The sequence below is a fragment of the Cavia porcellus genome, unplaced genomic scaffold, assembly GCF_034190915.1.
Source record: "Cavia porcellus strain 051 isolate PalLab524CR breed Dunkin Hartley unplaced genomic scaffold, mCavPor4.1 scaffold_20, whole genome shotgun sequence".
Taxonomy (NCBI): Eukaryota; Metazoa; Chordata; class Mammalia; order Rodentia; family Caviidae; genus Cavia; species Cavia porcellus.
The window spans coordinates 7451600-7468033 of NW_026947503.1; positions in this window are offsets into that span (position 1 = coordinate 7451600).

Consider the following 16434-nt stretch of genomic DNA (forward strand, 5'->3'; position numbering starts at 1 on the left):
TACTGGAACTTAGGTTCTGGATTTGAGTGCTGGGGTTACCTCTGAACTGGTATCTTAGAGGTTTCTTAAATGCTTGAAGCTTATTTTCTTCACTCTTTTTGGCATCTTTACCAGATGAGTAAAAGGAATAGAAAGCAAAACAAGTTAATGACTCAACGTTGTCATGATTGACAGTACAACGAAGAATCTAGAACTTAGGAGCGTTCTGAAAACTCTTAAGAACAACTGATTATGGGAACAAAGGTAGATCCAGTAAGTCAAGGATGTTCTCTGAACTTGCAATCAGCGTGGTGCAATGAATGGATCTGGTATGTCCCCCAAAGACTCTTGTCTGAAAGCCTGGGTTCCAGCTTGGAATTCTTGGTAGGTGCTGGAAACGGAGCCTCCTGGGGTGATTTCAGCCATCCAGGCAATGTGAGATCTGGTCCTTTCCTCTCTTTTTATTCCCAGATGCCCAGGGATGAGTAGTTTGCTATATTAAACGCTTTCTGCTACAATGTGCTGCTTTGCCACAGGCCCAAGGGCACTGAGGCTCATCTATCACCCACTGCAACCTCCTGAGCTGTGAGTCACAATAACCCTTTCCTCCCTGTAAGTTAATGATTTCTAGTATTTCTCACGGTAATGGGAACCTGAGAGGTACCCATAACTAACAGATTCATATTAATAATAGAAAAGGAAGAAATGAAGACACAGACAGAAATTAAGATTCGAAGCTAAAACTTTTTTGTAGACATGCTCATTGAAGATTCCATCTGTATCTGCTGCATCACGATTCTATTACTAAATCATTCTTGGTTGGACAAAAAAAGTACATTTTGGCTTATAGCAAGAAAATGAAGCAAGTTCAGTCTCCAATCAGAGGGGTTTTTGACTTTCTTTGTTTTCTATGTGGCATCAGATTTGATAGTGGAAAAAAGAAACTTCAAAAAATGCAGAAACCTTAGTTGTTTCTCCATTTTCCTATGAACTTTCAGAGTAATCGAATCTTGGCCTTTTGCACAATCTGCTACTGATGTCTGCAATTGTTCAAAGCAGCTGAGGCAATGTGGCCAAGTGGTCCCTCCGCACACATATTGGTCCTGTTCCACTGTGATGTCTTCCCACAGAGGCTCTGAGCCGAGTGACCGAAGGCCCTGCTTGGTCTCACTCTTGGCAGTTGCTGAGTCCAGTGCTTGGCACAGGCGAGTATGCAGCAGTGATTATGAATCCTATTGCTTGGCACTTTTTCTTTAGTGTTTTTCCAAGCAATTTGCATTTTTATTAATTCCCTTTCTCTTAATTTCCTGCCCATAGTCTTACCACGTATTACATCACTGGTATGTTTCAGGTAGTCAAGTTAGTGATATATCAACATATCTTCTATAATTTCTAGCTCTCTCTCCTCTTCCCTTTAGAAGTCCTTGCTGCTTTTTATAGCCAAATTCTTTGTAAGGACAAATACAATTTTTACACTGATTCACCCTGTTGAAAATAAGGAATTACGTCCCCATCTTTTTCTTAGGCATTTAGTTTAGGTAACTTGAAATTAGAATGTCTTCCTCTGTCTCTTTCAAATGTATGTAAGTCTTTAAAAGCTCAATGAGTTCTTAGGTGTAGGGCTCAGAGTATGTTTTCCCCAAGGGACTGAGAACCATCCTTTGAAATGTAATCATTAGAGGAGACAGCACATCTATCTTCCACTGTGCACGGAAAGTAGGGATGTAGCTTCAGTGGGCATCTCATAAACATATCAGGGATTTGTTTTACCTTTGAATAAAACCACTAACACACTTGGTCACTACACCTTACGAATCTAGAACAAATTATTTGTGACACATGGAGCTCTCAGGTTCTCCACCTTGAGAACAAATACTTATCCTGAGAACGTGTATCCAAAGGATGTACCTGCCTGGCTCCATAAAAGAATGGAATTATTTCTTTCTGCTTTTTGAATCTTCTAGAAGATTGCCTATAATGTAGCCGTGATTTACTGTTGTTTAATGATAAAATTGTTTACTTCCTCTCTAGCTCAATCCCAGAGGTTTGCTGGGATTGAGAAAAATTTTATTTTTGTTTATTTTTCTTCAACACTATCCATGTATGTCCCCAAGCTCACTCGCAGTGTCTTAGCTGGCCTCTTCTTACAGCTTGCTAAGTACCATTTTTGTGCACCTGTTTTAATTCTTACAACTCATTGAAGAAAAAAAAAATTTTTTTTGGTATCAGGAATCGAACTCACAACCTTGCACTTGCCAGGCAGCTGCTTATGCTGCTGAGCTAAATCCCCAGCTAAAAAAATGTTTTAAAAACCACTATTATACAGTTAAGAGATCTGAGATATAAAAGTGGTGGTAGTTTGTCTAAAGCTATTTAGCTTTAATTTGCAAATCCATTATTCCAATCTTTTTGTTGCTCATAAGCATTGTCCTTCCAACCACACAGTACTGTCCTGTCTCTTAGAAATTCTCATCCTTGAGTCATCAAAATTTGTCTCTCAAAGATCAGAGTGTTCACATGCCTTTGAAAACTGAGCTAGAAGTCTTTAGATTCTATAAGTGTTCAAAACTATGGCATTTGAGTGTGGTGTGAGCTATCATTATGGATTGTTAGGTCTTTGCTAGAAATTTCGTCAGTGGATAATAATAACTAGAAATTGAAGGAAGAGCATGCCAGTCATGATTCAACACTAAACTCTGTGAAAGACAATTTTTATAATTACTTCTCATATTACAGTGTCGAGAAAAGCATGCCTATTATCCCTGCTTTAAATATGGAATGTTACAGCGGAATTTCCTCTAGGTTGAATAACTAACAATGTGACAGGTAACTCACATGTTCTTAAGACCATTAACAAAGTTAATAACGGAATTTTTATTCCATAAGAATCCTTTCAGGATCAGTTAAAAAGACTGATTACTTGTTCTTTTCCCGGGAAAGCTTTCTTAGTATTTTTGGCAAGTGTCTCCTGACACTTAAGAGAGAATGAGAGCAGGGAAATGCACTAGACAGATTATGAGTGATGGGATGGCTGCCCACACATAACCAGAAGGTGGGATTGTCCCCTGGGCTTCTTGGAGGATGGTGCTGCAGCCACGAGGTGGAAACAACAGTGAGAATAAGGAGAGCTTTGGGTCCCTCTGAGGACTTCGGGACACCAAGAAAAAGCACATCAAAGTTGAGGCAGAGAAGGTGGAGCTGCCAAGGAAAAGCTGTATTAATTCAGTTCAAGGACAGGGCAGGGACAGGAGGAGAGGCTGGAGAAGATTTGGAAAGGAAAGATTTTCCATTTAGTTTGTATTTTTATGTTTGCAATAGACTAGAGGTGGCTGGATGGAGTGGTGAGCGTGCAGGGTGCTGACTAAAGAAACCCACAGAGTTGGAGGGGGCAGGTGGGTGGAGGCTGGAGAGTTTGATCCCAGAATGAGACTTGTCCCAAATAGGGATGAAGGACCCAGGCAGAGAGAAAACATCTGTGAGTGAAGAGGCAGAGTGGAATACTGGGAGAGGTCAGCAAAGCTTACTCTGCAGATCTAACTGGACTCTAAATTCCAAGACTAAACAAAAACTGCTTCTTACCTATAACTAGCCAGAAGCCAAATCGGTTATTAAACAAGATAATTTTAGATTATAGGGCAAAGAGATAGTCTGATAAAACAGAGGAAAGTAAAACAGTTTAGACATTGCACTCCACAGAATCCAAAGGAAATAACTGAAATATGAGAGTCTTGAGTGGCTTTGAGAATCTCACTACATTTGGAAGAATGAATTGATGATGACTCATGGCCTATTAGAGATGAAGTGAACCCTGGCCACAAATATCCTTTCCAGGTCTCAGTTCACAATCAAGAAGATAAAACGCAGGGGAGCCGAGGCAGGGGTACTCGCCAGAGACGGGCGTGCTTGCAGCCTGCTCCTACTCCGAGGTCCTGCAGGTGTCTGTGGGTTAGGTTCAGGAGAAGTTTGAACAGGCCATGGAATGTCATTTATAATGTTAATTTTCAGCTTAGTCAAAGGAGCTAGCATCTGCTTCTCTGTGCATTTATACTCTAAAATCTAAATAGCCAGGTCTAAAATAGCCCCGCCTTTAAATGGGCAGCAGTTTCCTTGCTTCTGTTGCAGATTTTTCTCAAAATAAAACAATTCTTTATTGTTTATTTTTTTGATGAAAAATTTCACCGAGTGAAAAAACTATATGGAACCCCTCCCTCCCACCCAATGCCTACTATGCATCCTCTTTCTTTGAATTTAATTGTTTCATTCTTGGGGCAGGACTTTAATAGTCCTATATCCTCTCTGATTTTAGACATTTTGCTAAGAGTTAATAATGGTCACAGATTAATGTTGCTGGCTAAAAAATTTCCTTGCTATGTGCCATTTGATGATTCTTGGGAAAGGATTTTAAAGTTGTAGAATAAAATCTCTGGTAGACATAAAACAGAATAGGATTTCAAATGTGTAGTGATCTGAAGTATGCTGTTTGCAATCAAGACTTGAGAAAATCTTTGGGTTCACTAAGGGCGGCCCCACCAGCTGACTTGTGATTCATTTCCTCTAACAGGAGGCACTGTAATGAGAAGATGGAGCTCTTCTGCATGCATGAAAGGGTTGGGCCTATGATTTGCCTAAGGAAGGGCAGCAAACAACAATAGATTCCTTTGATGATAATTGCTCAAAGTGTTATGGAAATTGCTAATAGCAATTTACCAGCACAAAGAGATGATAATATCACAACCATTAGAGTGGAAGTACAAACTTTGAAATTAGCTTAGCTTTAATGTTTTTTCTATCATTTTGTAGCTGAGCATTCTTGGTCTAAACATTTAACCCCTTTGTACTATTGTTAAAACTAAAATTCTATCCAGTTCTAGAGTTTTATGACCATACAGTGTGTGATTTATTAATATCCTGAGATGAATTAGAAAGAAAGAAAAATTAAAACTATTTACTAAGTCTAGTTTTTTTCTTATGTAGATATTCCCTCCTTTCTTCCCAGTATTTGCTCTTTGGCTGTTTATTCTCCACATGTAAGATCGTACTGAGAATAAGTCAAATAACTTGAAATTTAAACAATTTTAGTTTGCTTTTTACTTACCTTTGTAGCATGCAATTTGCTTTACCTTGTATCCTTGTATATTGCTATGATTGGGATTTTGGAAATGAAAATGAAAATGCATGGATAATAAATTTAGTTCTATAAGTAGATGTAAGATGACACTTAGAGTGTTGTCTCTATTTTGAGAGGCTGAATTCCTTGAGGACAGGGACCATCTCTCACTCTTGTATTTTTAGACTACTTGAAAATTTCTCCTATGGAATGGATTCCTAGGCAATCTCTCAAACTTTTATAAGAGTTCCAGGGGAATAAATTATAGTTCTTTGATTAACTGGTTTCCTAAGAACACCTATGTGTTGCACAGTTATAAGAATTTTAAGATATTTAAGGATGAGGTGATACATACCTGTAATGTCCATATTCAGGAGGCTAAGGCAAGAGGATCACCATGAGTTCAAGGCTGAACTATACAACAAGACCCTGTCTCAAAACAAACCCCCCTGAAAAAAAAAAAAAAAGAAAAAAAGAACACAATTTGACTGCACAAATCTTTTTTCTACTATCTTTTAAATTTGATAAAGAATTCTTCATTTAGTAGGATGGTCCAACTGTTACAAAAGAGCATGTTGGATTAACAAAATGGGATTTTATTTCTCCTTCATGTAATAGATAACAAGACAGTGTGAATGTATACCATCATTCCCCGTGATGAGCGGGAACTCAGGAAACTTTTATCTTGTGGCTCCTCAAGCCCTAGGGCACTTTTCTGCATCTGTTAGAAAACAGTGGACCACCATTGTGGAAGAATTTTGTATGTCAATCCTGGAAATAAGAACTGTTACATTTTCCTATTGAGCAGAACTGGCACACGACTATAGTTTTCTGTAACAGAGATGGGAGCAGGTGACACAGGAAAATGGTTTTGTGAACACGTATTTCAGTCTTCTGATGGCCTTACAGCACACTGTTACTTGCCAACATTCCAAATAGTTACAGAGACACAGGGTTAAAACCAGACTCACCAAAGCCAGATTACCCCGATAACATGTGGCCCATACTACTGTATAGCAGTGCATCCTGGGACGGTATAGTTATGAGAAAATTCTCACTCAGAAAAAGGAAAATGGAGAACACAGTACAGACTTTGATCTAGAATCACTCTGAGGTCCTCAGAGTGGACACTGCTCTGTCTCTTCCACACAGCTTTGATTCTGCTGCAGACGGGAGAGGCACCTTCTCTCTTTGTGTCATGCCTGCTGTCTCTCATGACTCACAGAAAGCAGAGTAGGGAATACATGCTTCCTGGGTCTACAGATTTTGGTGCCGGCTTCCTTCTCAGGCAAGTCTGGGAGCCTAAAACTTGTTTTAAGGATCAGAAAACTAGAAGGAAAGATTTTGAATGCATTCACCATAAAAACATTTAAGAATTAGCATGGATTTAGCTCAGTGGCTTAAGAATCTGTTTGGCAAGTGCAAGATTGAGTTGGACTCCTGGTACCAAAAAACAAACAAAAAAAAAAAACAACAAAAAAAAAAACAAATCAGTTTAATAATGTGTGTATATAGTTATACATTTAAACATTACACATTATACATAGGAATTGAGGCAACACATGGTATGCCACAAATATGTACAATTTTTATTATCAAATATACAATTAAAATAAACTTAACAATAAAAAAAATAAAAACTAGATTTACCTTCCTTTGTGAAAAACATTTTCTTAAAATTCAGCATGTTTCTCAAGCATTGGTTTGTAGTTAGGTCCACATGGTTTGGTAACTATATTTTGCGGTTGTGCTTGATATGTGTTCTGCTTCCTTAACCCTGTGACTTTTAGTGTACTAGAAGCTGGAGTTTATTTGGTATAATAACCTTTAGTGACACTCCGATTCTGACCCCTGTTACAAAGCTGAGATGCTTTGTTTGCTTGAAATGCTTTACTGAGGCTTTGAAGTTCAAGTCTAGTGTACAACTATCCCTTTTCCTTAGCAGGGTTTTCAACCACGGTGACTTTTAAACAATGGTTCTTTCCTTTGATTTCTGCCAGGAAGCCAGCAAACCTTCTTCAGTACTTACGTTTGTCTTGGATCCTATCAGCTAACAGGAACCGTTAACAGGACCAGCACTCTGTCATGCACTCCCTCTGCAGTGGAGCTTAGGAAGCTTTTGGGATTTCCTCCCAGGCTTGGTGAGGCAGGCTCACACAGTGTTGGTGGTTGCAGGTGCCTGTATATTGCTTCAGCAAATGAGGCTTCTCCGCCTATGGCCTGCTATCTCAAATGCATCTGACCTCTGCTAGATCCTCTGTTCTTGGAGGACTGGAGGAAGAAGAGTGACTCAAGGAGGTTTATATGCCTCATGTACAGGAGTGGCTTGTTTCTGACTTGTGAAGACCACTTAGCACATCTAGCTTCAAGGCAGTTCTGGAAATGTTATCTAGCCACATCCCAAAGTGAGAAGGAAACAGGTTTTGGAGAACATGTAACAACTTGACCATGATAGCTAGGAATTAAATAATTGTCAATATATGTTCACTTGAGCACTTGGATGCATATTTGTAGGCTGAGACATAGGAATAAAAATCAGATGTACTTAGATGATCCCTTAAGAAACAAGGAAAAAGAATAGTTACTGGGGAAATCCCTGATGGCCTTTCTGAAAATCAAACAAAAACTGAAGCAAGAGTTCCACCTGTCTCCCTGCTGACGGTCCCACGCGCAGTAGCTCCTAAGGCTTGGAAGAGGAGGTGGGGAATTTTCAAGGAGGCATAGAGGCAGGCAGGCTTTTTTATTTTCTCAAGAGTTGGCTTGGCAAGCCATACATTAATGGTATGTAGGTTTGTTCCTCTCCTGCAGAGCTGTGGGTGAGTCATCTTGGCTCATTCTTCTTTAAAAATAACCTAGAAGAGGTGGGAGCAATGAAAAGGAACTTACCTCTGTAGTTAGCAGAATATGCTGGCACCCTTTTCAGGCAGAGAATGGAAACTATAGGTCAAAGAGCAAGGGTCCTTCTCTGAACAGAGACTTGGACACACATGTGCAAAGCATCTGCCAACTGACTGAAGCTCTCAGTCAATTTTTTCATCTCCACTCCCCAATGTAAGACCAAATCTTATAATAAAAGGGAGAAATCCATAGTTTTCCCAGAGATATAGAAGTTTCAGCCTCTCTACCCTTAGTTTTCTGACTAAATCAGTGGCTTGTTCATTTAGAAAGGTAAAGAAATAGGGAAGAATATTTTATTCTGCATCTGAAACAGTTTTATGTATATCCAGGTAAATATACATGTACATTATGCATATTCACAAATGTTCATTCATTCTTAGTCTTATACACTTATCAGTGCAGAATTCTTGTCTCTTGATTTAGTTCTTTCAGTTAAATATTTTTGTACCACTCAGGGTACAGAACAGAGCTGGTGAAAAAGAACGTTTATATCTCTTAAGCGATAATAATATAATGTGGTACGTGTAATAAAAGCTGGACTAAGAACTACATTATAACTGTAAATTTTTAGGAAATATGTTAAAAATTACAAGGAAAAGGTAAAATTAATTTTAGTCATGTATTAGGTATATAATGTTTAATTACATTAAAAACAGCATAATAGAAATATTCACTTTTTTGATTGTAAATCTTCAAATCATGTTGAAACATGCTTTTGGCAATAGTGCTATATTTATAGTGGTATGAATATACCATAGGCTGTTACTAATGTATAGTATAAAAAAAGGATAAATAAATAAATGGATTTATTTTAGTAGCACTGAGGATGGAAGCTAGGGCTTTATAAATGTTAGACAAGTGCTCTATCACTGACCTATATCCTTAAGACAGGGATAAATTCTTGATGCTTATAAGAACATACAGGAATGGCAAATAAATTGTATTCTAAATGAAAAAAAAACATCAAAACAACTCAGCTACATTATTTCAGACATAAAATTCTATAGTTTAAATTAAAAAAAATAACACCCAGCCTCATCTCATGTATTCAATGTTTGGGCTTTTGGAAAGTGACTTGATCATGTTAACAGGCTAACTGACTAATGAGTCCATATCAGAATGAACTGTTAAAAGGTAGCTCTGACTGGAGATGGATCACTGGAACATGATCTGGGGTGGTATATTCTAATCCCTGACACCTCCATTGTCTCTCGTTCTGCCTCCAGGATGACATGGGCTCAGCAGTTTTCCTCAGTCATACCCTTCCACTATGTCATTTTTGCTTTGACGCCTGTCAAATATAGACTGAACTGTTTATTATCAAACACGTCTCACTCCTGTTAAGTTCTGGGTGTGAAGTACTTTGTCCAAGCAACAAGCAATGTCCAGTACAGAAAATTGTTATCAAACAATTGGGTTCACTGATATTGATGTATCTAACCATGTGGTTAACAATCCTTTTGAGCTTTGGAAAGGTTTGGAGATATAGGCTAGACAATGTTAGAATGTTAGAAGCAGCACCCAATGGGACATTCTGGATGAAGTTAAAAGACCAAAATGCTGATAGGAATGTGGATAATAAAGGTAAAACACATGATATTTCATCTGAGAATGAGTACTCTATTGTGCAGTACAGTGCAGGAGAGACTGGATTAGAGACCTGCATGCTACATTCTGGCAGAGAACTTGTCTATAGTTCATCTGTGTCCTTCGATTTTGTTAGAGACTGGATTGAAGGTAGTGGGCTAATTAATTTTGTGGAGAAAATTTTAAGACAATCCAGTATTCAAGCTGTTGCATATATATTGCTGCTTATTTTTAGACATGTGGGGGCTGGGGGTTTCACTTAGTGGCATAAGTGCCTGCCTAGTGAGAACAAGGTTGTGAGTTTGATCCCAGGTACAAAAAAAAAAAAAAAAAAATTTGTCATGTGAATTGAGGCTAAAAAAAAAAAAGTCAAAAAAGTGACAATTTTGAAGCTTAACCACAAAAGAAGCACATGTAAAGATAGGACCAAGAAGAGTGTGATTCATCAAAATATTAGGGTTGTTAAAAACCAGTTCAGTACTTTATACTGGAGCAATAGGAAAGATGCCTTGAGCTTATCCAGGAACTGGCCGGATTTCACTCATCACAGTCCCAAAGGTATAAAAGTCTTTTTGGAAGACTTTGTCTTGAAAAGAGAGCTGCAGAGTGCCCTGCCCACTCAGGGTTAAATAAGGAAGACTATCCTCAGGTTCACATATCCAGGGATTCAGAGACCACTGCAGCTGTGATCTTAGGAAGGCTGGTTGTTTCTTGAGCTGCCAATAGTCTGGGCTCATCCACGTGCTTCTGGTTTTTCAGGTAGGGAGAGTGTTACAACTGTGCATTCTTAGAGGCTTTCACTCAATCTGATTGCAGAGGAGGAGCTTGAAGGCCTGGCATTTTGTTCCTGACAGGCTCACGGATGAAGCCGTCAGAGTAAAGCTGGGGGTCTAGCTGAAACCCTAGGAAGTTAGAGATATCAGGACTGTGAAATGTCCACCAAGGAAGAAAAATTGCAGACAGTGAGAAGAACCAGCCTAAGAAAGAGGCCATATGGTCTACGGCTGGCAAAGCCACAGAGGCGGGGCACCTGAAGCACTTTGGGTCTCACATGCTCACCATAACCTGCCCCAGGTGGACGGAGCTGCAGGATTTAATTTTGTCCTTCTGAGTTTTGATTTTGCTTTAGTATTATGCCTTTTAATTCCTCTACTCCTCCTTTTTCGGAATGGGAATGTTTAACTTGTGTCATTGTATGTTGGATGTATTTAATTTTAATTTTCATTTAATTAGATCTCACAACTAAGAATTTGCCTTGTGTCTCAGAAAAGCCTTTGGGTTTGGACTTTTTGGCAGTGCTGAAACTATTAAGACTCTTGGAGATGAACTAAATGCATTTTGCGTGACAAGATGGACATGAGTCTTTTGGTGCCAGGAGTCAAATGTTACAGTTTAGAACTAAAATATCGTCCAAATGCCTCTTGTATTCAGAGAGAGTTTGGGAATGTGACTGGCACACGGGGATTCTGTACTCGTCAATGAATTAATCCACTGATGCATGCATAACTGAACATAGTGTTGGGAGGTGCAGGAGAGGAGAGGTCACTGGCGTCTGACTTGGAAAGGGGTACTCTTGTCCATGGTTATTTCTTCTGACTCTGTGCTTCTTATCTGCCATAGGTTGAGTATCTTTGCTTCACTATTCCCTTCTCCCATGTTATTTCTGCCTTGCAACTAACCACTCATGGGTTGAACCCTGTGAAACTTTTGCCTCTTTTAAGTTGTATGTGTTGATATTTTACCCAGCAATTGGAAAGTGACTGATCCACTCAGCAATCATGAGATTTGATAATGAAAGAGATAGAAACTAACTAGTTGCTAGTAGTTAGGGACACTGGGAGAAGGGAATAGGTTGGCCTATTAATGGATAAAAATAAGGCATCTTGTAGAGATTAGAAAAGGGATCTTGATTGTGAAAGAGTTACACAAGCCATGATAAACTGTGCACAGTCCCATGTGTGGACACACACACAGAGAAGGGTCTTTTGAATGATGAACTTTGAATAAATGCTATGGATTATGCTAAGGTTAATTCCTTACTACTGATAGGTTAATTTTTTACTACAGATACTCAAGAATTTGCTACAGATACTCAAGAATACTAGGTTAATTTTTTACTACAGATACTCAAGAATTTGCACTGTGGGATCCCAAAGGACAATAAGGAGGAGCCCTCTTTATATTTCTGTAGGGTCTTCTGTTAGTCTATAAAACAATCTAAACAAAAATTCAAAACAATAACTTTTGTCATTGTTTATGCTAAAGAAGACCCAGGAAATCGGTGAAACCCTTTGGACATGAGCACAGTGAGGTGCCATGGAGCACTTCCTCTCACCAGCTGTTGTACTGTCAGGTTGTGGTCACTAAGATATGTAGCAAAGCTGTACAGTAAACGTTATAGACAGACAACATATAAGCTCTACCTTGCATATTTGTTCATGGCTAATGATCAGACTCTATTCTCATCACATTAGGTCTCAATTTTTGTAGCACACAAATAAACAATAACTTTTCTTTCTTTTTTTATCTTTCATCCCTATGGGAATACCAGCTCCACTAGAAGTTTCTAGTACTCTGCATGATTCGGTTGACTCACCGATGAGGTGACCCTGACGCAGCCTGTAGTGCTTGAACTCTGTCTGCATGGATGATTTTTTCCTGAATGATCTTCATGGTTGGTTTAAGCAGCGTGGTCATAGAAATGTTACCTCTGTTTATAGACTCTGTGGGATTGAAAGCTTTAAAATGCATGTGTGAAAGTGTTTAGGTTGCTCTTACAACGCAAGCTTTCTTCCAACTCATAATTAAAATTCCTGTGTCCATGGTGACATGCCACATTTTTCTAGACTTTCAGTACTGTGGGCACAGTTTTCCATCCTTCATTCTTACTGAATCCTCTTGGCTTGGCTTCACTTCTGGGACACCGCAGCTACATTCATTCCCTTCTTCATCTCCGCTTGGCAGTTCTTACCTGTCTGTCTTTGATGCGCTGCCTTCTTTCCCAATTTCCTCAAAGGCAGCTAATACCTGCATACTTTTCTAGCTGTGTTTAATACTGCATAGTCTCATGTGGTAGCATAGCTTTAGATATTATCTATTCATATGCATAATCTAGCCCCATTTACTCTCTTTTTTCCTCCAGCCAATAGGTTCCTGCCTTAGCATTTCAGAGTTGACATGCCTGGGGTAGAATTTAGGATTTATACTCCATCATTCCTTTCTCTACAATCTGGACCTTCTCAGGTTTTCTGTGTCAGAAAATAGAATCACTGTTAATGCATTTTCACAACCCAAATATTGGAGTTTTAATTTCACACAACACAGTCAAGCAAATTTTCTTGGAATTATTTTCAAAACATGTTCTGTGTTGGAATTCTTTTTAACACAGCAACAATTTTAGCTCAGATAGTTAGAACCTCTCCTTAGGACTTTATAGATTCTCCTTTTATGGTCTGTCTTGTACGCCCTTCCCGAAAACTATATGTTGAGGTCCTAACATCTGGTACTGCAGAATATGGTTATATTTGAAAAGTCTTTAAGCAGTAACTAACTTAAATGAGATTGACTGGGCACTGATTTATTATTACTGTTGTCCTCATAAGAAGAGGCTAGATGCAGACACAGAAGAAGATATGGAAAGAAAATGGAAGAAGATGGGCCAGCCAAATAAAGAGACCTGCTGACACTTTGATCTCAGACTTCTTGCCTCTAGGTTTAAAAATGAACATGTCATTTAAGTCAAGTTGTGGCCTTTTTTTATGGTGGTCTTGGTAAATTGGCACAGTTATGTCACTAGTAAGTCACCTTTGTAGAGTCAGAGAAAGATGCCCTCTGTGGGCCATTTGGGCTCCAATTTTGTCGCCTTCGCAGAAGGATCTCTCCATGTGAGGTGTATCCAGCCATGCGTTCTGCTCTTTCTGGTCTCCCTCTTGTCACTAATGGCCTCTACACAGTAGCAGGATTGATCTTTTCCATACATAGGTCAAATCTTGTCACTCCTCTGCTCCAAAACATCCAACAGCTTCTTGTAACTTAGGGAAAAAACCCAAATTATTTTCTATGGCTTGCGGAATCCTATGTGGACTCACTTTAGCATGTTCCTGTGAGCCTTCAGTTGGTATTTTGGGTGCCCTGGCTTCCAGGTCTGCTCTGTGCTTGGGCCTTCTCTCTGGTCATCCCAGACTACTCAACGATCCTTTTTGATCCTCACATTCTTATTTAGAATTGATATGAAGGAAACCCACTCCGAAAGGCTTCTTTTCATTTTTATCTTTGCTTTCACATTAGGCTCAGCTTTCTGCTATAATACTTTAAATGTTCATCAGAGAGATCACTACTGCAGAGTATTTCACTGCATAACTACTTGGTCATATTTTTGTTGTGCATTTCTCTTCTTGACAACAATTTTCAACCATATGACACACAAACGATCTTGTCTACTGTGGACTGCCTCATGCTAAATTTGATGAGTGCATGAATTCAAAGCTCTGTTCCTGCAATTTTCTGATTTTAGGCATTTGGGAGTAGATGTTTAAGCTTCTGAAAATTTAGGGAGCAAAGTAACTTTATCTCATGCAAGTTTGGTTACCTTTTTGTGCTAACATAGCCTTGAAATTTTTATAAATAACTAGGCTACTGTTTACTCCTATTTGGTGTTGCTTCATTAGTTCAGAGTAGCATTTGTTCACTGCTAAGATGGTATACTAATTACTTCAAGTTGACATGAAGAACTGCAAGACACACTCTTTCCTGATAGGAGCTCAGGATCAAATGTACAGATCTTCAGGTGGTTAGATACCTTGAAAACTTGCTTTTGGGTCTGGATAAATAAGGGCACAACTTCTGAGATTTTTTATGGGGTGGAGGGCAGGGCTTGTGTAATAACTAACTAGGCAAAAAATACAGGTGTTTTCATGTTGTGGATGCTTAAAGTTTGGCAAAGTACAGTCCAACTGACAGGTTTAATACAAAATTTCTTACACTACAGGGCTTAATATAAAAAAGAAAAAAGCCTCTTTTGTGCTTGTTTTATTCTACAGCAGTAATCTTATCATCTCATTCTTTATGGACCACTGTATTGTTTTTTCATGGACTAACTACAAAATGAATCTCTAGGAAGAAGGTCGAAACTTCAGGAACTAAGCCTAGCTATAAAATTAGCATTATGTAATCCTCCAACCACCTCCCTCTGCGGCTGAGTTCGGAAATAGCAGTGCATAGGAGTGGGTGGTGAAGCTGTCTAATAGTTGCTTGAAGAGATTGATTTGCATTCATTTCTATTTACCAAATTATCTGGGGAAGGAGTTTTAATTTACAGTGTCATCACTACAGGCCTAAATTTTGGCTGAGTTTAAAGGCCAATCCCTGCAAACTAGATTTGCAGCCTTAAGGGACAAGGCTGGGGCTTTTTAGGGTGAGCCTACACATGTCCCCAAGAGATCTGTCCTCTCTCAGATATATACTGGTTCCCTTAACTCAAACTCTCACCAAACACTTCTCTTCCATATGACTTTATTGTTTTAATCATTGGCTTATAAGTATGTGGAGTCTTATTAAGTAGGTCTGTCTTGATGCTGGCTTGTTTATCCTTGACAAATATTTGAAAATTGGGATGCTTATAAATAATACAAAAAATCAGGAAATATAAACTCACCCTATAGGTAGGATGAAGAATCCGCACAAAAGCAAAATGTTGAAACACATACTTTAGACTCGGTACTGACTGTCTGCCCATTTGACCAGAAGTCCATCTGCTGTGGCTTGAATTGTGGTTCCAGACCTTATGAAGCCTTCTCTTAATAGTAAGAAGAGATTAACTTCAAATAAGCAAAAATTTCTACTTTATATAGCACTAGAATTACAAATATTAACATAAAAGTTTAACCAAGGAAAGTGACAAAATAGAATACAGACCTCAAAGCACAGAATCTTTAATGTCTTTATTTGTAATAAATAAATAAATAAATAAAGTGATGCTTCTATTAAGCTTTGAAGAAATAAAGTCACACAAAAAACATGACCTGCTTCCTTGCCAAACTAAAGTTCTTTCCTTTTTCCTCTCCCCTCTCACCCTTCTGTCTCCTCCCCTCTTCTGGATTAGGGGCGATTTAACTAAAAAGTTGTCTTGGTGTATACACTCCTTCCATGACTTATATCATCATTAAACTTTAAAACTGTGGTCACTAGCTCTTTTCCCTTGAATTGTTTTGTGCTTCTCCTTAGGTCTTTTTAGGTCAAATTTGCTCCAAAACTTCTGAGGACAACTGCATATTTGCCTCCCACAAAAATGAAAATTCAAAAACATGGCTTCCAATAGCTTCATTTTTCAGTGGGCTTCTCTGTGAGGAACATTTCTCTCGATTGTATTGGTTTTCTTTTGTGCTAAAGAATGGGGCCGTGAAGCTTCTAAAAATGCTTAAATTCATTCTTTAAAACCATTCTTTACTTTCTAAGGTTTGATACTTGACTCCCAATGCATTCAATGCCCTGTGCCCATATTATAACACCTAAAGTTTAGCAAGGAGAACTTACAAACATTTAAGAAATGGATTTCTAAAGTGAATTCATTCAACACACATTTATGAGTGTATAATCCTTACAGTTTCTTTAATTTCCAGAATAATGCTTTTTGATTCTGAGCAATTTCGCCATCTAAATTGCATCTACATTTGTGCTACTGCTTTGGAGACTCTACTTTTATTCCAGACTAATTTTCTGCCTTTGTTATCATCCTTAGTCTCTAGAGTGTATCAAGCCATTATGTGAAGAAAGACAGGAAATATAAAAGGCGAATCAGAGGTAATGAAAAGTTATTTGATCATTGACTGTGTTGCCATTCTAACACCTGAATGGTGCCCATGGCT